Source organism: Capra hircus, chromosome 13 (assembly GCF_001704415.2).
Source record: "Capra hircus breed San Clemente chromosome 13, ASM170441v1, whole genome shotgun sequence".
Lineage (NCBI taxonomy): Eukaryota > Metazoa > Chordata > Mammalia > Artiodactyla > Bovidae > Capra > Capra hircus.
This window is the reverse complement of record NC_030820.1, coordinates 24,679,382-24,705,563: the sequence shown is the minus strand read 5'-3', so window position 1 is coordinate 24,705,563 and position 26,182 is coordinate 24,679,382. Positions and strand designations below refer to the sequence as shown.

The 26,182-nt window shown below is 44.8% G+C and overlaps 1 protein-coding gene across 17 annotated transcripts in view; it reads right to left on the bottom strand.

Annotated features, from left to right (window-relative positions):
- Nucleotides 1-26,182, bottom strand: part of KIAA1217 (KIAA1217 ortholog) — a 532,385-nt gene that overhangs the window by 77,822 nt on the left and 428,381 nt on the right. The window contains exon 1 of one of the 17 annotated variants that reach the window (XM_018057098.1): nt 9,515-9,535. The exons of 15 other annotated variants lie outside the window; for them this stretch is intronic. The gene's annotated coding sequence lies outside the window, so the exon portion shown is untranslated. Of the gene's footprint in view, nt 1-9,292; nt 9,489-9,514; nt 9,536-26,182 lie in introns of those variants that run through there. One more of the 17 variants, XM_018057099.1, reaches the window with a different exon arrangement.

Below are 26,182 nucleotides of genomic sequence, written 5' to 3'. Positions count from 1 at the left end.
CTTAAGCCAACTTTCAGACCAGATATTAATTCAATACTGAATATTTCCTAGAGCTTGTGAACTTGAAACCCATTCTGGTGAGTTTCTTTTATGTTTGAGTATTCAAACTCACTTAATTTCCTCTAAGCCAATTAAACAGAGCTCTTTTACAAATCCATTATGGCAATACCACACATCTATATTATGTGCAAACACATGTATAAATACACAGGGACATAGTTCCCATTCCAAAATTTTAGTTATCCGTCAGGTACCACAATGTAAAAGCCATAAGTTATAAAAGAGATCGGAATCAGATTGGGTTCTGGAAGACAGGACAAATCAAGGTCACCTGTCTAGATGACTGAACGCTTTTACTAATATTAATGGAAAAGACACTTCTATTTGTAGCTTTTGGTGACATTAGGAATCAAGTGAAACGTTTCTCCCCTCCTTCGGAATGCCCACTTCTGGACAAGAACAGACAGTTTTGTTTTCTTTTCTTTCCTGTTTCTTTCCTCCATTTGATATCAGTCAAGTTTTAAAATAGTGAAGTCAGAAAGAGAAACACCAATACAGTGTATTAACGCATATATATGGAATTCAGAAAGACGGTAACAACGATCCTATATGCAAGGCAGCAAAAGAGAAACAGATGTAAAGAACAGACTTTCGGACTACGTGGGAGAAGGTGAGTGTGGGATGATGTGAAAGAATAGCTCTGAAACACGTACGTTACCATACGCAAAACAGATGACCAGTGCAAGTTCCACGCGTGAAGCTGCACACTCAAAGCCCATGCTCTGGGATGACCCAGAGGGATGGGGTGGGGGTTCAGAATGAGGGGACACAGGTACACCCACAGCCGATTCATTTGACTTATGGCAAAAACCACCACAGTACTGTAAAGTAATTATCCTCCAATTAAATTAATTTTAAAAAATCACAAAACTGATCTGGCTGCAAGTGGAGGAACAGTACCAAACAGAATGAAACCAAAAGAGACCACACAAAATCCTAAATAAACCCTGAAGTTTGGTCTTGGGATCTTGCACACTCCAATGACACAAGAGACCATAAACAATGTAATTAACACAACAAAGGTATCAGTGCAGGGTGCACAGGGTCCCAAGATAGCCTTGCCTAACCACCGTGGAGATCCTAACGGAACAGTGGCAACACACTGCTACAATAAAACAGGGGCCCCCCAACCTCCGGGCCGTGGATCCATACCTCCTGTCAGATCAGTGGTGGCAGAGTGCGCAATAAATGTCAAGAACTTGAATCACCCCGAAACCATTCCACCCCCATCCATGGAAAAATTGTCTTCCACAAAACTGGTTCCTGGGGCCAAAAAGGGTTGGGGGCCCCTGCAATAAAATATAATGTCCCTTTCACCCATGGGTTCATAGCTATAATCAGATCCCTTATCCAAAATACACCTCAGAGAAGTATCTATAGGGACGGTTGAAATAGTCTCCATTTTTAAAGTCACCAATTCAAGACCAGCAAAACACAAACAGCATGCACAAATGGCAGATCCCACCCAGGTGGGGATGGTGGTCAAAGAACCCGCCTGCCAATGCAGGGGACCGGAGACGAGGCTGCAACCCCTGCGTCAGGAAGATTCCCCTGGAGGACGGCATGGCAACCCATCCCAGTATTCTCGCCTGAAGAATCCCATGGACAGAGAAGGCTGGAGGGCTATAGTTCATAAGGTTGCAAAGTTGGACATGAATGAAGTGACTTAGCATGCATGCAAAGAAACAGATGAACTGGTTCACGAACTCGGTAGAAGTCTGATAACTCTTTCCTGTCTCTAACAGGGTACACCATTCAAACACAAAACAAATTTGGCTTATTCTGGAGAAAAAAAAAAAAAAAGCCCCAGAGAAGAAATTCTTTTTAGTTGTACACACTGGAGTGACTTACCCTACTGTATGGAGTCCGCCAGCTCTCAGATGTCAATTCCTTGTTCCAATTGCCAAGCACTGAGGCAGCCAGTGCCACTTCGGGGAACTCTGAAGGACACGTCCTCAGGACACGTGGTCCTGGCGGCTGCTAGGATCTTATACTCAAAACCCCAATCCCTGCCACATAGCCATGAGCAGCAAGGCTACTAGGTGACTCCCCCAAATTTGTTACTGAGTCCAAGCTCACACTGCTTGACACACAGCAGGCCAGAAACTTGAGAGACGAGCTGTTGGAGCAAGGAATGGTCACTTAATTCAGAAAGCTGGCAAACGGAGAAGAAGATAGACTCCTACTCACTAACAGCCATCTTGTCTCCGTTAGAATTGGGGCTGCTTTTATACTAAAAGGGGCGGGAGTAAAGTCAAAGGTTTCCTGTTTCCGGTCAGCCTCCGGAAGGGATGTGTTACTCTTGCCCTCCCTGCAGTCCTTCACAGGTGGTGGACTTGATCCCATAAATACGAAGGTGTTAATGCTCATCACCTTAGAGGCAGGGTTCCCAGAGATAGGCTATTGTGTATAATTTAAGCTTATAGGCAACATCCCTTTAGGGATTAACTTGTAGTTCTGGGCTGGCCAAAATGTACGCTCAGGTTTCTCCATAAAATTTTAGGAGGAAACCTGAGTGAATTTTTTGGCCAACCCAACAGAATACAAAACATTCTACATTACTGACTTTGGAGATGGAGGAGAGAGCCATGAGCCAAGGAATAAGGCAGCTCCCAGCAGCTGGAAAAGGCAAAGAACAAGATTCTCCTCTAGGGTCTTCAGAGGGAATGGGGCAGAGCCAGCCCCTTAATATCGGCCAGTGAAACCAGTCTGGACTTTTGCTCTCCACAAGTGGAAAATAACAAATTTGTGGTGTTTCAAGCCACTAAGTTTGTGGTAATTTGTCACAGCAACCACAGGAAATGAATATATCTGCTATAGAACTCAATGCTATGGAGTTTGAGGAAAAAATGGTAACAATGGTTTAAAAATGAAGGTCAGAGCTTTCAAGAAAGGATGTGGCTTTAATGTATCCAAAGTGCTACAATGTTTTCTAAGATTACCTTGGGCACATTTTTTCTAGCCTTAGCCCTGGAAAATAGATAGCAAGCATCCTTCTTATCTTTCCGAGCTGATACAATGTAGGGACATGGCCAGGGAGAGAGGAGAGGCATGGGAAAGACTCGGAGGGAAGGTTAACCAATTCCTGGTGCTTTACCATGAGAAGTCAGCTCTGAGAGGTCTGGAAGAAATAATGATTCAGGAGATGAGTGCAATTGGAGGCAAATTATAGCAGGGATGGCAAAAGAGAGAAGGGGGCAGGAAAGCCCAGGAGGAGGAAGGAAGAATCCTAACAGTACATCCTCTGGAGCTGCCATATCATGAGGAGGAGCGTGTTGGGACAGGTCATCATAAGCCCCAGGAAGCAGAGATTTCTGGGCTGTTTCATTACTACCCGGTTCAGGAGCGTGAGGAATCCCATAGGGCCTCCCACTAGCTCTCCTCCATAGGAAACAGTGAGTAAAGAATAAACGCTACTGATGAACCTATTTGCAGGGCAGGAATGAAACGCAGGCATAGACAATGGACTTATGGGCATAGGGCAGGGTCGGGGGAGGAGGCAGGCGGGACAAATCGAGGGAGTACCATCGACATGTATGTACACTACCATGTGTAACTGTGTAAAATGGGCTTCCTTGGTAGCTCAGCAGTAAAGAATTTGCCTGCAATGCAGGAGACTCAGGATCTTCCCTTCAGTCAGGAAGATCTCCTGGAGAAGGGAATGGCTTCCCACTCCAGTATTCTTGCCTGGAGAATACCATGGACCGAGGAGCCTGGTGGGTCCATGCGGTCTCAAAGAGTCGGACATGACTGAGTACCTAAGCACATGGGTAAAACAGACAGCTAGTAGATGGCTAGTAGGATAGCTAGTAGGGAGCTCAGCTTGGTGCTTTGTGATAACCTGGTGGGGGGTGGGTGGGATGGGCTGGGGATAGGAGGGAAGCTCAAGAGGGAGAGGATATTGTATACATATAGCTGTTTCACGTTGCTGTACAGCAGAAACACAACACTATAAAGCAATTATCCTCCAATTAAAACAAATGAATACATAAATAAAAAGAAAAAGGTTGTTCTCATAGACACAGAGAACAGATCGGTGGTTGCCACAGGCAGGAGGTGGGGGCTGGGGGGTGTGAAGTGGGTGAAGATGGTCAAAAGCTGCAAACTTACAGTTACAAAATACATCTAAGTCCTGGGGGTGTAATACACAGCATGGTAACTGTAGATAATGCTGTATTGTATTTGAAAGTTGCTAAGGGAGTAAGTTTTAAAGTTCTCATCACAAGAACAAAATGGAAACTATGTTTAGTAATGGATGTCAACTAGACTTTGTGCGGTGATTATTTCGCAATAGATGCATATATTATGTTGTACCTCTGAAACTAATATAATGGTATATGTCAATTAAATCTCAATAAAAATTTTTTTCAAGTTAATGGCAAAAGAGGAAACTATTATAATTTGCAACTATACTACTGTATTTAGCTAGGGGCAGAATCAAAAACACAAATGAATTTAGGACGTGATATTTTTGTTTTGATTAAAACCCACCAGGGTCATGCTCACTGAGATTCTCCAAATGGCTGCAAAGGGAGGGGACAGAAGCCAGTGGCACCTCTCAAGCCCTGTCTTAAAGTTCTGTGATGTCACAGAAGCCACATTTCCATTCGGTCTTCTCAGAGGTGTGAAAGACAAGGAGGGTATAAATGACTGGGGTGGGCGAGGTAGGGGCATGAGGGTTGAGGACGTGGGCTCAAATGGACAGCAGTCAAGATGAGCAGCTAAGAGATCCATTGTGTGGGTGATGGGGGAAGAGAGAAGAAATAGAAGAGGCAACAAGGAGAAGACAGAAAAGGAAACAGAACCCAAGGCTCTGACTGCATACAGAATACATATCAATTCATTCACTTAGTCCAACAGTATTCACCATGCACTTGCTAAGAATCAAGCCTAATTCCAAGACACAGCTCTAATCAAGCCCGAAACTTCCTGCCCTGGAGAGGACATCCTCTTGCCTGCATCGGGTGATGAGGATGCAGGGGATGAACCAGCTGGTTTCCCACAGCTTCCTTATCTTGTCAGTGGAAGGACCCAGCAATGCAGAATCTCTGACCCGGGGACTTTGGCACATTAAGGTGGATTTCATAATGGAACCGATCAAGCAAAAATGCAAGCAAAATGCAAATATGTAGCAACCAAAAGGAATCCTTTGAGGGTACATTCCTGCGTGCGTGCTCAATTGTATCTGAATCTTTTGTGACCCCATGGACTGTGTAACCTGCCAGGCTCCTCTGTTCATGGGATTCTCCAGGCATGAATACTGGAGTGGGTGGCCATTTCCTTCCCCAGGGGATCTTTCAGACTCAGGGATCAAACCTGCATCTCCTGCTCAGCAGGCAGATTCTTTAGCGCAGAGCCACCAGGGAAGTCACTGATGGTACATTACTTAAGCATTTTGAATTGGCTCCTCAGCTCCCTAAGGGTATCCTTCCCAATGTATGCAGGCTCCTCACTTGAAATTATGATTTTATCTCCACTACCCCTGCTTCCCCATCACACGTACACACACATAATATGCTAGTCTGTTCTTCGCCTCTAAACCAGACGTGGGAAATCCTCAAGCTGTCCTCACCCCTGGGACCCTTTCCTAGACCTTGGGGAGTCACACCTAGGCTGAAGTCAAGATGCTCCAGCCCACACACCCTCAAGACTCAGAGGCTCAGGACCTTAGACCAGGAGGTCATTCCCAAGGTCATTGTGTTGTAACATACACAATTCCCATTCCAGAATAGCTGGAGAAACCATATAACCTCTGTCTTGCAGCAGATAAACGTGGATCCTCTATAAATACCTCTCCCACCCTGTCTTCCTCAATGCAAGGCTCAATGAAAAGAAAGATCCAGCTCAGTGGTAAGCAAGGTAGGGCTTTATAGGTAATAAAATACAAGAGTGTCTGGCTCAGCCAGCAGTGCACATTTGGTCAACTTCCCCACCCAAGCAGACCACACAATGCAATAATCAACCCCAATAAACATAAAGGTAAATTCAAACATGCCACTGTATACAAAGAACTACATGGTGCTCAAGGCTAATCAGGTGCAACAAACGGTAGGTACTACTGTCGTTATTGTTATTAATCCCCCCAAAAGACTAGGGTTTCAAATGTCTAGACCCATTTAGTGAAAGTGTTAGTCGGTCAGTCCTGTCGACTCTTTGCGATCCTGTAGACTCTATCCTGCCAGGCTCCTCTGTCCACCAAATTCTCCAGGCAAGAATACTGGCGTGGATTGCCATTCCCCTTTCAGAGATGGAATCCTGGTCTCCTGCATTGCAAGCAGATTATTTACCATCTGAGCCACCAGGGAAACCCACTTAGGATGAATAATAATCCTAACAGGGTGAGTCACAACTTCCTGTTCTCTTTTTCCTCCTCATCTGGCTTCATCTTCATTTGGGGAATCCTGACCCTAATTAACACATAGAAAAACTCTCCCCCCTTTTCGGGTAAGAGAGTAAAAAGAGGCATCAATATTCCTATGAGTACAGAACTGTCTAGAAGAATGAAGAGTATTAATGAAATAAAAACGTAAAGTTAATTTTTTTTTTTTTTTGCCCATGCTGGGAGCATGTGGATGTTAGTTCTCCAACCATGGATTGAACCTGTACCTCCTGCAGTAGAAGCATGAAGTCTTAACCACTGGCCCACAAGCGAAGTCCTTAAAGTTAATTTTAACTAATAAGAAGTTGAGTAAATTTCTTTGAGAACAACAGAGGTGCCTGCATGGGTGTTTTAAAAATATGTTTGGTGATGTGAAAAGAAATCGCTAGGAGGCACATTATGTAACTAAGTGAAATGAAGTTATGTAAAGTTTAAAATTAAACACATGCAAAAAAATCATTAGAAGAATCTCATTTCTGGAAGTCACATGCAGATGAATTCAGAAAGAAATGTAACACTTAATAAACAACAATTCAGATGTGCTATACATTCATACAGGGAACACAGGCAATAGTCAAAATATTTAACATCTGCTAGCCAGTACTACATGGGTACCAACCAGCCAGAACGGGGCTTTGGCCAATGAGGATGAATCATAGCCATAAGCAATCAGTATCATGTACCTGATGGTAATACTGTTATGTCAGCCCTGCCTTGTCGACCTCAAAATAATCTTGCCATCATCCAACTGGGTCACTGAATCAGAGTCACTGTCCACCTGAGTTACCCACATGGAGGTGAACACAAGCGTTTTGTTATGCCAGAACAGGTGATATAAGGTTAAATGTCTTCATCAATATGGGTGACATAGAGATTGGAAGCCTTTGGCAAAAGTCTTACGTTGCTTGCCAACCCATGACTGACTTGCCAAGACTGAGTTTTGAGAAGCAGCTTGAGACAATTTCATCCTTGGCTCTACCTGGAGCCCAAAAAGAGAATAACATGATGATCTTCCCATCACTTGGTGGGAAAATGTTTTAAATCTACCACTTGAATAAACTCTTAAAATTAGATTGCTTGGGTTTACGCACGAATGGACACAGATTAACTAAAGGCAGCTCACCCTCAGGACAGGGTGGAACGTATGGGAAGACAAAAAGAAAGAGTCTGCTTTGAGTCTTCAGTGTGATCTCCCGAGGAGACCACTTGCTATTCCAATAAAAACTGTACTTTATATACGGGAGATACTCATTGTCTGATTGACTGAACCAGGATGATGGGTAAGATTCTGTGATTCCCAGTTTAAAAAAAAGCCCCAGCCCTTTATGTTAAAGGGGGCACCTTCCTAGAATCAAGTACCTGCAGAGTGTTTTTTTGCTTTTTGGCCATACCACCAAGCATGTAGGAGCCTAGGTTCCCCGACCAGGGATCCAACCCGTGCCCCTTGCAATGAAGTGCCGAGTTTTAACCATGAACTGCCAGGGAAATCCCTGTGTGTGTTTTAACTGTGTTCTAGTTAACGAGTAAAGAAATGACATTAAACACACTCTTGGTTTTTCCTGTACTGTTAATCAAAGTCAGACCTTTTAGGAGAAAATTATTTTAAACTTTAGAGGTAAAATAAATAAAACACACATACACACCTATGCACACAGTTGCTATTCATCTTAATATACCTGAATCTTTTCCTCTCCCACCAATCTCACTGATCCTCACTAATCTTCTTTATCATCTCATCTCTCTTAGAAAGTTGAAAATATCTGAATATGTTATATCGTTGACACTTTTAGCCCCGAAGCTTTCCACACTGACGTCTTGATGTGAGCTTTAAAAATACCATTTTATAGCAAGAGAGAGATAACCTAAGTAAAAGAATAAAGATTTTAACACCTTTCCAGGACACAACATAAATATTTATTTGCCTGCACCTTGGCCCAGACAAAGAAAAAGCTCATTCATTTGTACTAGATATTAATATATTGGCATGGGCTTCCCAGGTGGCTCAGTGGTAAAGAATTCGCCTGCCAACCAAGAGACTCGGGTTTGTTTGATCCCTGGGTCGGGAAGATCCCCTGGAGAAGGAAATGGCAATCCACTCTAGTATTCTTACCTGGGAAATTCATGCGGTCACAAAGAGTCGGGCACAACAGAGAGACTAAACAATAACAAGATATACTGGCTATGCATGAAGAGGCTATTCCCCATCCTTCATCTGTTTTGTTGGGCAGCATATCCCTCCTTCCATTACTGCCCAAACCATGGCCAGCTCCGTGTTGAGTCCTTCCAGACCTTATAAACAGCATACTTGCTTCCGGAGTTTCTGCACCATGGCCCCAACCGAGAAGCTGCTGGCCCTGCCCACAGCACACAGCTCAGCCCTCTGTTTGGCTCGTCCTTCCCAAAGACAAGAACAAATGTGGGTAATTCAAATGAATCACCTGAAGTCTGAGTTAGGAATCCTAACATTTCTGTATTTCGTTTCCCCTCAAACAGTGTAAGTTAAATAAAATGTTCCTTATTAACAATTTCTGCAATATAACAGTGGGGGATAAAAAACTTAAAATTACTTATAAAAAAAGAAATCTAGCACAAAAGATGTTTGTTTCAAATCATTTGGGAGGCCGAATCATGTAATTATGTCTCATTGTAGAGCACTGAAAAAAATGTGTATATACATATATTCTTTGAGGAAAGGGACTATCATGTCCCATTTACCGTATTTCAAACCCCACCCTTCCAAGTCTAGAATTTGTAAACACACTACTCAATCAGACCATAACAATGAAGTTACCGACAAAACTGAAACTGACTCTTAGGAGACTCTCTCATCCTCAAAGAATTAAAGCCACTTACTTTTTCTTAAGGAAATCACCTGTACAACTAACGCCGGGGAAGAAGCACATTGGCTGAGCTCCCAATTACGCGATTCCTTTGTTTGCTGGTTTCATCTAAGTCCTCAGTTCCACCCTTGGATATTTTAGACAGCTTTCTCTTCAGAGAAGAAATCACACACACACACAAAACCCCACAGATTCTAAAATGTTCCCCAGCTCAGGAAAGACCCTTCTGTTTTACCCTGTCTTCTGAGCGAAGCTGCTACAGGCATGGATAAAAAGGCGTCCTCCCCGTGATAAGCCAATTTCTCCTCCCCTTGGCAATTAGTCACTGAATAACCTCAGCCCATATCCAACCACAGGCTACCGCACGGGTGACTCAGACCTCCGACAACTGCTTACACGGAAAACATACACCAACAAACGAACTCGGGGAGGCCTAGGTAAACCGGGTAATAGTGAAGGAAATATTATTAATACAAGACGGATCTTAGTGATGTAAAGAGGGTCGCTAACACAAGCAAACCACCAGCCACCAACAAATGAAATCATCAGAAAGCCCAACATGCTCATTTCCCTCAACTCTCAGAGCAGTGTTCTGCTGGGGACCAGAGGGCTCCAGAGAAAACTCAGGTACCCCAGGTCCATTCGGCCGCCGGACTTTTGATGTCCCTGAAGCCGAAAGAAACGTGAGCTTTTTCCCGTGGTTGATAACACCGCAGAGTAAACAAGGAAGGTGCCAGAGGAGGCTGTCTATTAATTAACCAGGCTGGTTTTACCAAGCTGAACTTTGAGAATCAGGCCGAGGCAGCACCAGGCAAGCAAGTGCAATCATTCTAGAAAACACACCTGAAATGAAAGGGGATGAGAGAGGGCCAGCCAAGGCTGAGCAAAGAGGGTATTCGAGAAAGGGAACCGGAGCCCTTCAGCCCCACCCTCAACAAGACGGGGGAGGAGGAGGCCAGGGCGGTCTCCGGAGACCCTTGTGGACGACCGCTGTCAACACAGCTCTTTTCCTCCAGGGGAACAGGCGCTAGGAGGTCTGTGTTCCCAGCAAGAAGTGGCTTGTGCTGCTCTCAGAGGAGACAGGTATGAACGCATTACCAACAAAAGGACAGAGAGAAGAAGCATTTCCTTAGCTCCTAGGTAGGCTCTGTTTAATCACCGTCATGCTTCCTGAGCCCTCGGGGACTGAATGGAGCAGAAGGCTATTCAAGTGGGAATCCAGTGACAAATAACTCAAAAAGCTGGGCTGGAGGCCACGGCGGCCTCACACCACACCCCACGACCACGCTCTGGGCAGCCCCTGCATTTTTCAAACACTTTAAGGCCTTCAGAGGTTGGTCTTGCTGACCAAAAGAATTTCGTGACGTCTCTGAAGTTCAGATCCAGTTAGTGTTGCAAGCTTGCTAAGAAAACTGTTTACTGTTATCAAAAAGCTCTGTGGTCGTGAAAGGAGGGAGAACGCAGGGCCCATGACATCGCTTCCCTCCTAAGATGTCTCATTTGAAACAATGTTTGGATGAAGTGGTTGTAACAGAGGCCACCTAAGAGGCTGGAGAAGAGGAGACGGAACGTGGAAAGCCTTGTTTTGATTTTTAATCTAATCGGTGAGAGTTTGTTATTTCTCACCAGAGTGTGGAAAGCACAGTCTCGGCCCCTGATGCATCTGGTATACATTTGGTAGGTTTCGTTCCCTCCATCAAACGCTTGCATTCCAGGAAAGGGGGTGGAGGGGCTGGCCTCTCTGGTCTGGTGAAGACGTGGTTCCACCCCACCCCTACTGTCTCCCCGGAGCCCCTGTTTTAGGGCATAAGATGTCCTAAACAGCACCATCCTTGTAAGAACTGACTTGCTCTTTATTTTTAAGATGTTTTTTGATGTGGACCATTTTAAACTCTGTATTGAATTTGTTACAATATTCCTTCTGTTTTATGTTCCAGGTTTTTTGATGGTAAGGCGTGCAGGATCTTAGCTCCCCGATCAGGGATCGAACCCGCACCCCCAGGACTGGAAGGCAAAGTCTTAACCACTGGACCACCGAGGAAGTCCCGTACCTGCTCTTTCTGCGGGCAGGACTGCTTGTCAGGCGAACGAGTGTGAAGTGTCTGGGTCCTGCCATGCTCCTACCCCCAGGACACAGAAGCAATAAGCTGTCACTGCTATTGGCTACAGGGTCCGAGCTCAGCACAGGGGCTCACGTCCGCTGCTTTAGAGGCAGGTGACTTCTGTGGACCCAGCTACCTTGGGAGTCAGTGAGTGCAAGGTGAGAGATGGTCCTCCGCTGCTTTAGAGGCAGGTGACTTCTGTGGACCCAGCTACCTTGGGAGTCCGTGAGTGCAAGGTGAGAGATGGTCCTGATCTCTTCCTTCCTGCAAGGTCACAGCTATCTCCTCTCCCTTTCAAAATGCCTCTGGGCACCGCTGGGGCAGGACAGGCACAGCTTTGTCAGGACTAGAGCAGTCACCCATCGTCAGGAGACTGAATGCTGGCTCCATCCTGCAGTGAATCAGGATGAGTGAAATGCTGTCTAGTAAGGCTTCAGCACCCAGCTCACCCAAGAGAAAGGGGAGTGCAGTAACCCAGAGACGGCTGGGGGATCGGGCAGGAGGATCACCTGCACAGGATTCTGCTGCCAGAGAACTCGGCTTCACCTGGGTGGTGCATGTCCTCCAGAAAATGGCTCCTATAGGACAACGTCCCACAGAGTTTGGTTCATTCTGAGGGGAACACAAGAACCAACATCCCACAGTCTGGTTTCTTTATTTTGCCAGGCTCTCGGCCGCCTACCTTGGGATGCTACAGCCTCTGTGAACCTGCTCTTGCCAGCAGTGTGTTCAGTATCCTATTCGTTCCCTCTGCTCCTTTCACTGACTGGCACTTTGCAAAGTGGAAGCAATTTATTTCTAGTGACTATTAAGAAAAGAGAGGCTAATAAACACTCAGCATTACCTCAACAGGAAATGCTTTTTTATGCTCTGGTTAAGGCCAACGGTCTTGTGAAATGTATTCCTATCTCCCCTTTCACTTTTGCTGCTTTATTGGCTTTTTAAAAAATTACATATGCTAAAAGAAAATCTAAACTGGGCTTATAAACATGAAGATGCTATTGGGAAGGGAAGTGACTTTGACGCTGGAAAAATTTCAAGTTCATCTTGCTTACACTGTTAAAATTGGAAAGAGGGTCGTTTGGAAGGTCTATTAATGTCTCTTCATGTTTCATTTGGTCATAAATGGAATGTCTCCCAGACACGAGACAGACAGACTGTTGCCAAAATTTTTTAATTCTCAGGGAAGAGATGGTTAGCTTCTGGCTATATTTAAGATGAGAGCTATTCCCACAAATATTTTGACACACACAACTCTGCTGAGCTCCCCTGTACCAGACCCGCTGGCTGACTTAACACTGTGCCCAGTGGTGAGTCAAGATCTCAGCAGGGAAACGGGTAACAAGTAACATGAAATAAATCATGTAACTTCCAAGCCACAATCAGTCACTGTGTGGAGTGCAGCACAGATAAAAGAAAACTATCCTTCTCTCACCAACACTCAATCTTCTGTTGGGATGCTCCCGTGTGATCCAGGCCAAGGACAAGCTCCGGTTATATCTAAAATAGTTACGGTTTGCAAAAGGATATTTTCTTGCTACCACTTGCAACAGATGGTACAAAGAACTCCTCATTATTTATCGCCATCTCTGCACATCCACCCATTTCCTGGACGGACACTGTCTTTTATACACAACTCCCTTCTGGTACTTCCAGATAAGTCATCTTTGCCTACCTCCCTATAAATACAAATGTTCGGTGCCTTAGATTTTGTTTTTCTTTGTCGGACAGGTCTCCAAACTCCTATTTAACTGGTCAACATACATCCTGCAACAGATCATATATTGTTTGGTTTATTTATAATGTTTCTTATTCTACAAAGGACTTTGCTTTTGGGGGTGGTGTGCCCCACCATGTGGCATGCAGAACCTTGTTCTGCAAACAGGGACTAAATCCATGCCCCTGCGATGGAAGCGCAGAGTCTTAACCACTGGACTACCACGCCAGTTCCCACAGAGGATTTTAGACGGCTGTGCGTGCACACACATGCATACACCCCATCACCATCACCCTTTGGTTTGCAGTTTAGACAGTGTTTTCAATGCTGATTTTACTTCATGATCCTCAGAGTGCAGTGATATATGTTTAGGTCCAGTTCACTCTCCCCATGTGAATGGCGAGAAAGTGGAAGTGATGGAAGTATGAGGAGATAAGGGCCCTGCCCACCTTCTCAGAGTACGAAGTAGTGGGTGAGTGTGAAAGTCACTCAGTCGGGTCTGAATCTTTGCAACTCCATGGACTGTACAGTCCAAGGAGTTCTCCAGGCCAGAATACTGGAGTGGTAGCCGTTCCCTTCTCCAGGGGATCTTCCCAACCCAGATATCGAACCCAGGTCTCCTGCATTGCAGACAGATTCTTTATCAGCTGAGTCACTCAGGAAGCCCACTACGTAGTGAAGGAGCAAGACTTCCCCATTGGTTCAGTGGTTAAGACTTTGTGTTCCCAACGCATGGGAAAATGGGTTCAATCCTTGGTCAAGGAACTAAGATCCCTCAAAAGAAACCATCTTCAGCCTCAGCACTGTTACCACTTCTTTCTCTGTGTAAGTGTGAAGTTGCATGTCCTTCAGGTTGCTGGGCAACCTGTGAGGCTGATGCTCCCAAGGTCTTCCCTACATGGATTACTGAGGGTTTATACGCTTGAGTTTTGACCTTGAGTAGGCAGTCTGGTGGAGAAGGCAATGGCAGCCCACTCCAGTACTCTTGCCTGGAAAAATCCCATGGATGGAGGAGCCTGGTAGGCTGGCGTCCATGGGGTCGCAGAGTCGGACACGACTGAAGCGACTTAGCAGCAGCAGCAGCAGGCAGTCTGGTAAACTCTGTTTGAGAAATACCTCATTTGTTCCACTTTCAGGTTCAGATTTTCATAGCAAAAGAAAACAGAAATAGGACATCTCAGTGGGTTTAGGATCTAACTACCCAGTACTCATTAAGTTTTATCTTCCTGCCTCAAAATGTGTTATATAATTATATATCACATTTAACTAATATCCAGGTGACCCAGTGGTAAAAAATTCACCTGCCACTGTAGGAGATGCAAGAGGCTCAAGTTCAATCCCTAGGTTGGGAAGATCCCCTGCAGAAGGAAATGGCAAGCCACTCCAGTATTCTTGCCTGGAAAATTCCTTGGACAGAAGAGCCTAGCAGGCTACAATCTATGGGGTCTCAAAGAGTTGGACTCGAATGAGCGACTGAGTACACAAACACACACACACACACACACACACACATTAGTACACATTATGCTTATATATAACATGCTTACATATACTTATATATTACATGAAAAGTGAAAGCGAAAGTCCTCAGTTTTGTGGTAAAGAACCCGCTTGCCAATGCATGAGACATACATAAGAGATACAGGTTCGATTCCTAGGTTGGAAAGATCCCCTGGAAGAGGGCATGTCAACCCACTCCAGTATTCATGCCTGCAGAATCCCATGGACAGAGGAGCCTGTTGCGGTACAGTCCATAAGGTCGCAAAGAGTCAGACACGACTGAAGCGGCTCAGCAGGCACACATGTTATGTATATGTACACACACACACACGCACACATGTCTTCACTAGTCAAAGACACCAGACTGCTTATGGGATAAAAGATCCAGACAGCATCTGATTAACATTCTTTACCGCTAGGACCCTGATCCCACTCCTGGGATCGTATCCCTCAGAGAAGTGTTCCACCTCTGCCCCTGTGCCTTGCTTAACCTTCATTCAGGAAACAGGTCAAGGTGATTAGGTTATAAGTGAAAAAAAAAAAATGCTGATACAACATCATATAGCTTTAGGATGCTCACAACAATGCAAAAATTTTAAAAAAATTTTAATTTGATGATAAAACATATCCTTACCGTATCCAAACCTACACAGGGAACTGACAACGATCTAAATACATAGAATTTTATGCTTCACAGCTACAGCTTAAAGGGTATTCTTTAGAGACTGCCGGAGAAAATTCTGGTAAACAAACTGATGAATGGATGATGCCGAGTTGGAAAACAAATGGTCTTTCATTCTTGGTTTGCCCTCTCACATTGTAGCTAGTCAAACTGAGGTCAATCTCTTTCTCAGGGCTTTAAACAGCCCCAGCTTCTTCTTCTTCTTTTTTTCCTTGGCCAGGCAGCGTGGTATGTGGGACCTTAGTTCCTCAACCAGGGTTCGAACCTTTGTCCACTGCTAAGGAAGCAGGGAGTTCTTAACCACTCCCAGGGAGCTCCTTGAGGAGTTCTTAACACCTTAGCTTCTTAATACCAAGAGTTCCCTGGTAGCTTTAACCTGTTCACGCCTGTTTGCTGTCTCCCGTCTTTCCTAACCTCTTTTCTGGAATCAACTCTGCGCACCTGGGTTATAGCCATGGCCCTTCTATCAGAATCACCCCACTGCCTGCATCCTGCTTTGTTTTTGCACTGATCGCAGGGGAACATGTGCTGGTTCTATTACCAAGTGACAGAACCAACAACACAGTTCACGATGAGCTCTGTCCGCAGAGTCAGTCTCCAAAGACCTTCCAGTGAAAGGTGTTTTAGCCTTGCCATTATTTGGACCCTCAGCTGGACAGTATTAGCCAGCGTGTCAAAGGAAGAAAGGGCTGTGTGAGTGAAGAGATCCAGAGGACAACACTGAAGGACAATAATTCAACAAGTACACCAGCTTCAATTTTTAACCTCAAAATAAATACGAAAAAACCCTGATGGCGATCCAGATCAAAACAGCCCTGGTGCCAAATTCTTCCTGGGTTCATGAGAGCCACTTGCTTTTCTCGAAACAGCACGTCCTTTTTTTCAGGCTTATTTATTTTTAGTTGAAGGATAATTGATGTCCAGTATGGTGTTGGTTTCTGCCACACATCGACATGGATCAGCCACAGGTATACATATGTGCCCTCCCTCTGGATCCCCCCTCCACCCCTCTAGGTGGTCGCAGAGCTCGGGCTTGAGCTCCCTGAGTCATAGAGCACATTCCCGCTGGCGTCTGTTTTACACACGCTAGTGCGTATTTTTCCACACTGCGCTTTCCATTCGTTCCACCCTCTCCTTCCCTTGCTGTGTCCACAAGGTAACAGCCACTCTTGAAACTAAAAGAAGTTCCATGGGCTGAGCTTCTGGTTACCAGGGGGAAAGGAATAGTTAGGGAGTTTGAGATCTATATGTACACACTGCTGTATTTAAAAATGGATAACTACCAAAGTCCTACTGAATAGCGCAGGGAACTCTGCTCAATGTTATGTGGCAGCCTGGATGGGAGGGGAGCTTGGGGGAGAATGGATACATGTACATGTATGCCTGAGTCACTCTGCTGTCCACTTGAAAATATCACCACATTGTTAATGGACTATAATATAAAATAAAAAGTTAAAAAAAAAAAAAGAAACCAAACAATCCAATGTGTGAGTGGGCAAAAGAAACAGATTATTTTTTCCAAAAAGACACATAGATAGCCCATAGGAATATGAAAATGTACTCAACATGACTGATTATCAGTACAATGCAAGTCAAAATCACCGTAAATATTATCTCATACCTGTTAGAATGGCTATTACCAAAAAGACAGGAGGAAATAAGCACTGGTGAGGATGTGGACAAAAGAGCACACTTGTGAACTGCTGGTAGGGATATAATTTCACATATTCATATAGATATAATTTTGTATATCCATATACATTATACAGATAATAGTATAAAGGTATTATCTATAAATACATAAATAAAATTAAATTATAGGGCTTCCCAGGTGGGACTAGTTGTAAAGAACCCACCTGCCAATGCGGGTAAGGAGATGTAAGAGACACAGGTTCAATTTCTGGGTTGGGAAGATCCCCTGGAGAAGGGCATAGCAACCCACTCCAGTATTCTTGCCCGGAGAATTCCAAGGACAGAGTCTGGTGGGCTATGGTCCATAGGGTGGCAAAGAGTCCAACATGACTGAAGTGACTTAGCCCGCATATAGCACACCCAAAGAAGTTCCATGGGTATCCCAGGTACACTGAACATGTGCCCTGGGAATGTATGACTGAGAATAGATGCCATGTGTTATATACCTACATAGATGCACAAATTTCCCTGTTCTCATTAATTATGAAAGAACCAAAAGGTTCCAGGTTTATAAATTACATGAATATACCTTTGAACACCCATCTGTTTTCAAAGGCTTTGGTTGGAGTCTGTGACAGCAAACACCAAGCATCTGCTCACCTGGGCCAGGCCAAGAGTCCCAGCTGCCCCCATTCAGGTGTCTCTCAGCAGTCCATGCAGTATGTGGAAGAGGAACACCAAACTGGGCATCACAGAACCTGCCTTCTGATCCAGCTGTTAACATCTGGCTCTTAATCTGTAAGCAAGAAGTCTGACCTCTTGGGGTCTCAAGGCCCATCCCAACTACCACATTCTGTGGGTCCATGGAATATCTTTTAAAATTTTTATTTATTGGTGACTGCACTGAGTCTCACTGCTGCTTGGGCTTTCTCTAGCTGCGGCGAGCGGGGGTCACTCTCTAGCTGCAGGGCTTCTCACTGCGGGTGGCTTCTCATGTTGCACAGCATGAGCTCTGGAGCAGTCGGGTTTCAGAAGCTATGGCTCCCGGGTTCCAGAGCATGGCTTCAGCAGCTGTGGCACACAGGCGTAGTTGCCCCACAGCATGTGGGATCTTTCCAGGACAGAGATCCAACCCGTGTCTCCTGCTTTGGCAGGCAGATTCTTTACCACTGACCCACCAGGGAAGCTCAGTCCATGAAATATTTATTGAGTAGTCACCAGGTATGCAAAGCCCAAGGTTGAGGTTGAGGAAGGGAAAAGAACCTTTAAGCCACACAATTCCTACCTCTTAAGAGGAGAGAAGATGAAGCATGTACCCGAGTAATAAAAATAAGACAAAAGCTGGACTTCTTTGGCGGTCCCAAGACAGGGGGCCTGGGTTTGATCCCTGGTCAGGGAACTAGATCCCATTTACCACGACTAAGAGCTTGCATGCTACAGCTAAGAGTTCACATGCCACAGCTAAAGATCCAGCCTGCAGCAGCTAAGACCCAACACAGCCAAATAAACAAATACATTTTTTTTAAAGACAAAAGAAAGAATAACTTTGCCAAGTTTCAAGTAAGTGCAACAGACAAACCCTCTGGAATCTATAGATGAATAAGATTTTCCTGCCTGGGATAGTTGAGGAATACTTCTCTGAAGAGGTGAGATTTAAGTGAGTCCATAAATGATAAGCAGAATTTCAGTAGGGAAGAAAGAGTTTCCTTTCTTAGGAATTTTCAGGCAGGAAATAAGGCATGGTCATAGACCAGAGGTGGGGAGTGCCAAGTGTTGGAGAATGGATCGACCTCTGATCCAGCCAGCAAATTATTCCTGGGCAGTGGTTCTGCAAGTTGATGTAATTCAACAACATCAGAATCACCCAGAGGGCTTGCTGAAACACAGATTAATGGGCTCCACTTCCTGACTGTCTGATTTAGCAGGACTTGGGTGGGCCTGAGAATCTGCCTTTTTAATGAGTCCCCAGATGATGCTGACCTGCTGGTCCAGGGACTACTCTTTGACAAAAACTGTTCTAAGGAGTAAAGCGAAGAGGCAAGCTCCAGTCAAAATCTCCACTCTATTGTGTTGCTGTTGTTTAGTTGCTGAGTTGTGTCTGACTCTTTTGCGACCCCATGGACTATAGCCCGCCAAGCTTCCCTGGCCATGGGATTTTCCAGGCAAGAATACTGGAGTGGGTTGCCATTTCCTCCTCTGGGGGATCTTTCTGACCCAGGGATTGAACTTGAGTCTTCTGCATTGGCAGGCGGATTCTTTACCACTGAGCCACTTGGGAAGCCCTCCATTCTATTGTGGGCTTGGTTAAATCCTCATTCAGAAAGCTGACCTTATTCAACTTTGAGTGACAATCATAAGCGTTTCTCCATCTGTAAATATTTGCAATTAAATCTGCCAGGGAAAGATGGAAATAGGGAAAGGAAGCATTTTTGGAGACTTCTTATTTACCAGATGCTTTCCAAAATTTCTATTTAATTCCTAGCACATTCCCATCAGATAAAGGATATAATCCCCATTTGACAGATTGAAGGAACGGGGGCCACAAAGTCAACACACCAGAGCCAGAACAATCTCGAACTCTCAGGTTAAGAAATTGGTATAGAGACCTGACCTCTGAGTACTCTTCAAAGAAGGGTAGTTGAACCATTGTTCAACAATCACTAAGATCAGTTATGATTCCCGTCCAAAATCAGGCTCAGAAATACCTGAACGAAGTCATCTGGATTAAATATTGCAAGAGACGCAAGAGGAGAGTAACAGAGATCAGACCACATCACTGTTATCTACAAATGTGGGGGAAAACCACCTTCCAAATGATGACTCCAGGGCATCCAAGGGCCCCATAAGAGTGCTCCATTTCAAAGGAATACCTTTATGTTTTCAGTTCAAATATCAAGCCAGCCAGCCAGCCAGTGGACAAGGCTCAGAAATCTGAGATGGTCAGCAAAACCACTGCCTCTCCTTATTTGGATAAATAACAGCCTCAAAGACAACCAGTTTGGGAGTCAAGCACACCCTGAGGCTGGGCTTGGCATGCTTTCCGCCCACGCCCTGCCAGGCTCGCCCAGCACTGACAGTCCCGGCTCCCTACCAGGTTCTGACGAGGCCAGAAGCCTCCCCGCCAGTCACAAGATCTGCTTCTCTGCATCCCAGGGACACACTGCTGGGCCTCTGAGCATTCCTCCCCTTGAGTGATGCCCTGCATTCCTGACACAGGTAACTAGGAGAAACCACACGGACAGATACCCGCTCAGTATGTAAGGGAATCACACGCCACATGACAGAGGCCCACATCAGGCAAGAGGGAGCCCTGGTCTAGTTGTTCCCCCCCTCCACACCCCAAACATTGCCCCCTGAAAGGAAAGAATCCTCTGTCACACAGGAGTTGAGGCAAGTGACAAAAATGCTTTGTCATCTCGGAGAACCTTCCCAAGTCCGTGATGAGCAGCAAGAGGTTGTGACCCCCTTCAAAAAGAAACAGGCTCCAAGCTGACCCTAAAGGAGCTAGCTCATCTTCCCCTACTGCCCAAGCCAATCTCCAGCCTTTTTTTCCCCCTCTTCTCCTTTGTATTATCCTTTCTTTCACTTTTCTTCCTTTCTTGGAAAAGCAACATTGGGGCATAATTTCTCCCACAGAGGACAGGAAGATATGTATTGATAAACAGACAAAGGGAGTTTCTTAAAATCAGAAGATGTTTTTGGCTTGATTCTGAAAACCCTCAACTCTCAACAACTTCTTCAATGTGCTGAAACCTAAAAACTAGTTTCCAAAGTTTTTTTTGTTTTAAAGATGCAATCATCCTCCCTCTTTGATCAGTACCCTCCTCCACCATGATTCAGAGGAAAGGCAGTAGGGTGTGGTGGAGAGAGCCCTGGATTATGAATGAAAACACTTGGTTTTTGTTCCTGGGGATCTCCTTGGGCTGTGGTCTCACAGCCCTGACTGTGGTCCTGCCACCGAGCTCTTCTGAGACCCTGGTTCTGCTGCAGATGGGTTTGGGAACACTTGCAGTTACCCTTCTGGTGCCATGAACATCAAAAGAGCTAAATTATTCTTACCATGACTTTGCATGCAGAAGAGTGTGGTCAGTGTGCAGTAGGATTAATATCACCAATGAACAGTGATGGGCTCACTCCATGAATCGAGAGCAAATCAAACAGATAAGCCCCACTGTAATATAGGCATAGAAGTGGGAAGAGAATGACACACTGTCTTCTTGAGATACAAACGCTCATTAAAGAAGGAAGATTCTTGACGTAGCCGATGTAAGAACAGAACACTGTATTACTGTCCAGAGATCTCATCCTAGAGAAAAACCCAATTATATATGCTATCAACTCTTCGTTAAGGAGGTGTTTTTCCTCGTTCCTATTCCCAAATGAACTGGCCATCCTGAATCAAGATCAGGCAATATAAGACTCCCCATCCACTTGATGGGGCTTCCTAAGTGGCACAGTGGCGACGACTCCACCTGCCGACGCAGGAGATGCAGGAGACACGGGTTCAATCCCTGGGTCAGGAAGAGCCTCTGGGGGAGGGAATGGCAACCCACTCCAGTGCTCCTGCCTGGAAAATTCCATGGACGGAGAGCCTGGTGAGCTACAGACCATGGGGTCGCAAAGAGTCAGACACAAGTGAGCAGTTGAGTACACACACACACATCTACTCGATACTGGTTCAGCTAGTAGATTTAGGTATTCAGCTCAGTCACTGAGTCGTGTCTGACTCTCTGCAACCCCATGAACCGCAGCACGCCAGGCCTCCCTGTCCATCACCAACTCCCGGAGCTTGCTCAAACTCATGTCCATCGGGTTGGTGATGCCATCCAACCATCTCATCTCTGTTGTCCCCTTCTCCTCCTGCCTTCAATCTTTCCCAGTATCAGGGTTCATGTATTAATGATTTATAAATTCATGTATTAATTATTTATAAAAATTGTGAGATGGCTGATGACCCACATTTTTGTTTTGGATCTTGCTTCTTCCCTTCCTGTCTTACCACTGCGGAGAACTTCTCTTTGGGAATGAAAAGAGAATGCATGTCATCACTTGCCTGTGACTGGAATAGTTTTGGTTGGTAAAGAGGAAGCTGAACCAAGTAGGTAAAGGCAAGATTTGGGATGTGCTCAAAATTTCTACTGTACAGTCTGAGCTCCACATTTGTATTAAAAACACAAACCTGTATGCTTTAGAATACTTCTGGATAGAAAAACATTTATCTTGCAGTACTGCTCAAAAATTTTTTTACTTTTCTTTTGTACAGAAATGTGCTGATTTAATGAAAATGTCAAAATGTTTTGTTATTGGGCATATATGTAGAGATGGCCTTGCATGTATATTCACTGTCTCTACATTTACAATATGAAAATACATTTGGGTAGTTTTCATGTTATTAAGATGCACCGTGAATATGAGTACATATCTGTAGATAAAAATTCTCTGCCCAAATCTAAAATATCCAAATACCACGTCTGACTCATTTTTTATGCTCTAGTCACAGAGTGATACTGGATAGAAACTTATTAGCATTTTACCAAGTTTCTTTGGATCATTGTTACGAATAATAAAAAATACAGAAACTTTTTAAAACAACATATTTCAGTCTTCAAATGGTCAGATTAACATAATTATAGCCTGAGGTTGCCAACAGTGGCACATTTCTCATTTTCATGGGAATACAGAGGTTCTATCCTGGATCACAAGCTAACAGGCTCCTTGGTCTAAATATATACAGTAAAATCTGCAGCAAATTTCTAAAGCACTAAGATCTGAACCCTGGAGATATCTAGTGAGTAATTTGCACTGCAGTAGAGCAGATTTTTTGTTGTTGTTTTGCAATTACACAGCTGCTAGGAAATACATTTTTAGATCTGATTTTTAAGCCAAGCAAAAATGATATCCAGTTTATGGCTATGTTCCCTGGGTCCCTCTGGCAAAGGAGTAGGGACCCACCTACAAAATGTTCCATTCAGTTACCTTCCTCCTGGGAAGTGAAGACAAGGAAGCCAAGACAATCCTAGACACTCATGTAGGAGAAGCCAGCAGAGCTTGACTGTGACACCCAATGTTTTAGAGGTGCGTCTCCCGAGCGACACGCTTTGAAGTGTAAGTGCGCTGTCGACCGGTCCCCACTATGTCTCAATTACCGCATCACTGACATCGCTACCACTTCTTGTTTGGCTTTTCCTTTGGCAGCTCTTGCCACCATATCAAGGGCAAACAGAAAGGAACAGGTTCAAAGAGTTCAATCAGAGCAAGGGCAAGCACGACCTCTGATTTCACAGGAAAAGGAAAAAAAGAAAGAAATTAAGTGCATGTGCCGAGAGAAACACAGTCTTTGTATTTCAGGAAATAGAGGGAGTTAGTGCCGCCTGAACGAGGAGAAGCAGTCCTCCGGCTGAAGTGACACACCCGACCGTCACATCTTTTATCTGGACAGGTTTAAAATACATAAATCTGCTGGACAGCTCTGAACTGAACCGATTTTCTTTGGGGCCAAGTTACAAGACGCCGAAGGCCTCCAGGACTCAAACAAGAATTAGATTTTATTCTGACATCAAAATGGGGCATTGTTGTGAACTGATCATGTTTAATGATGTCTTGCTCTGTCTCCGCCATAATTTGGGCTTCATCTTAAAGCCCTGGTTTCTACATTTCGCTCAATTATAAGAAAGCTGTCACCATCTTGGCCACATTCTAACACTAACCATATTACTATTACTCACAGTGCTTTTTTAAAAAATGTTTTAACCAATAACTTTCTAAATTTTTTAAAAATTAATTACTCATTTTTTTATTTTTGGCTGTGCTGAGTCTTCATTATTATGCTCAGGCTCTCTCTAGTTACAGTGAGCAGGGGCTACCCTCTAGTTGCGGTGTGCAGGCTTCTCACTGCGGTGGTTTTGCTTGCTGCGGGGCACGGGCTCCAGAGCACAGGCCCCAAGCAACTGTGGTACGCAGGCTTAGTTGTGGGATCTTTCTGGACCACAGGTTGAGCCCCTGCCCCCTGCACTGGCAGGCAGACTCTTAACCCCTGGATCACCTGGGAAGTCCAAGGCTTTTCTTGACATCAGTTTTAAGCTGACTTTTTCCTTCTTAGGGGGGATGAACAATAATATTCATTAACTCTCAGAGTCCCTGTGCTACTTGTTTTCCCAATACACAACTATATAATACAATCACCAAAATGTAAGAATCTGTTTTCCTCTGTGCTGTCAAAACTCACCGGTTCCAAGTGAAGAACAACTCTGAAAATATTCTCAGTAGGAAGATGTGAGCGTTTCCAGCTAGGTTACTGTAGGAGCCACTGCTTCAGCAAAGAGGCTGACTTTTGCAAATAATGCTATAATATTACCCAACCCTTTTTAGCCAAGATTGCTTTATTCAAAGCATCTCATAATTTGAAGCAGCTGCTGTTTTTCAGTTGACTTGATGGCCTATTCTCCTTCAATAAAAATATTGGATAATCTAAATCTGGTTAGTTCAAAATCCATTTATTTTGGGGCCAGGCCCATGCATTTCCAATTAATGAGCTCTGGCCCCATGGCAGGGTTGTGCTGCTATCTGGACAGGAAGGGGAACCTGGCTACACTTAACTGCAACACAGATGGCTCAGGGAAGTCAGATATAGTGTTTTCCTAAATCAACCAAGAGAACACACCTTGGTGGGTCCTGTGGGATAAGAAGCAAGGCAGGGAGGCACTAGAGATGGAGAAAGAGCTGGTCTAAGGGACCAGTGCTTGGGGTCCAGCCCTGTTCTTGGTCGATCACTTCTTAATTCCGTGATCTTTACCAAGTCACGCCATCCATGCCAGGTCTCCAGAGTCTCGACTGACGGGGGAAAGGTTATAAAAGATGACGTGTAAGACCTTCTTTCCACCTGTGAAACCCTTTGATTCCAAATCATCTGGGCCTGTTTCTTGAGGTAACACCAATGACACAGATCAGGTTGTATTTCCTCAGCCACCAAGCTGGAGTCGCAGTTCAAGTGTCTCAGGAGCAGACATATCGCTCCTGCAAATTACATGCAGACCCCATGGGAACAAAACAGGACAGAGAGGAAATGGCTTAGCACCGGGTGATCTGTAGCTCAAAGACACAGTTTTTCCTCTTTAAAAAAATTAGTAAGTGCTTTTTCTCCTACAAATATATATAAGTAACATGATTTATATAAAAGTAGTTATATAAAATGCTGCGAATTTTAGAAAAAGTATAAAGGAAATAATAGTCCCCAGAGACACACTACTATACATAAAATAGAAAGGCAACAAGGATTTACTATATAATACCAGGAACTATATTCAATATCTTGTGATAACCTATAATGGAAAAGAATCTGAAAAAAGATGTATAACTGAATCACTGCTGTATACCTGATATTACAATATTTATAACATTGTAAGTCAACTGTACTTCAATTAAAAACAAGAAATGATAAAAGAGTGAACCATGGAAGCTCTCTACAAAGTAGGGCCTTGGATCGAGGGAGCCTGAGCAGTGTACTATGTGGTCTGGGCCTCCCTGATGGAGACCCACCGAGAAGACAGAAAAAGCAAAACCTCAGGAAGGAAGCAACACGTGGATGCACAGAACACCACCTGAAAATGCCAGGACTCAGGCTTCCTGTCAGAGGCAATTTCCGCTGACATCTGTATTTACAAGAGCCAAGCTGAGAGATTCAGTTTGGATAGCAAAGGGCAGAGGGTGTGGTGTACACTTCTCCCCAGGAATGGCTAACAACCCAGCCCCTCCCAGCCCCCACTGAAGGAAAAGGAAGGTCCCATTCCGTCGGCTTTCCAGTGTGTTGGTTGTCAGCCAGCCCTGGATCTTATGCAGCCATGGAAGCTGGAAGCAAGTGGCCTTGCTCCTGCAGCCCAAGTTCAGGGCTGGGGTGAGCAGCTGCATCTCTGATGATACTGTTGGCTGTAATTACTTCGCCTAGCGAATTACCAGGATATTTTTGCAGCCGAGTGGATGTCTCAATTTTCACATATGTGGGGGGTTGAGGAGAGCCACAGCCCCTGCCTCCGGGGTGGCTTGAACCCTCCACCTCCGACGTTCTGTAACTTTCTTCCTGTCCTCCTCCTAACAGCGCTGCCAGGAGTCTGGAAGGGCAGCAGGCAGGCACACGCAGGCCTGTCTCCATTCAAAGACACTTTCTCCCTTGCAAATCGGGCTCATGAATCAGCTCGTTTCCCTGTCCTGGGAAGACGGTTTTTCTGAGTGACACAGCACATGAAGTGAAGAAGGAAGTGGGAAGGAGGAGACGGC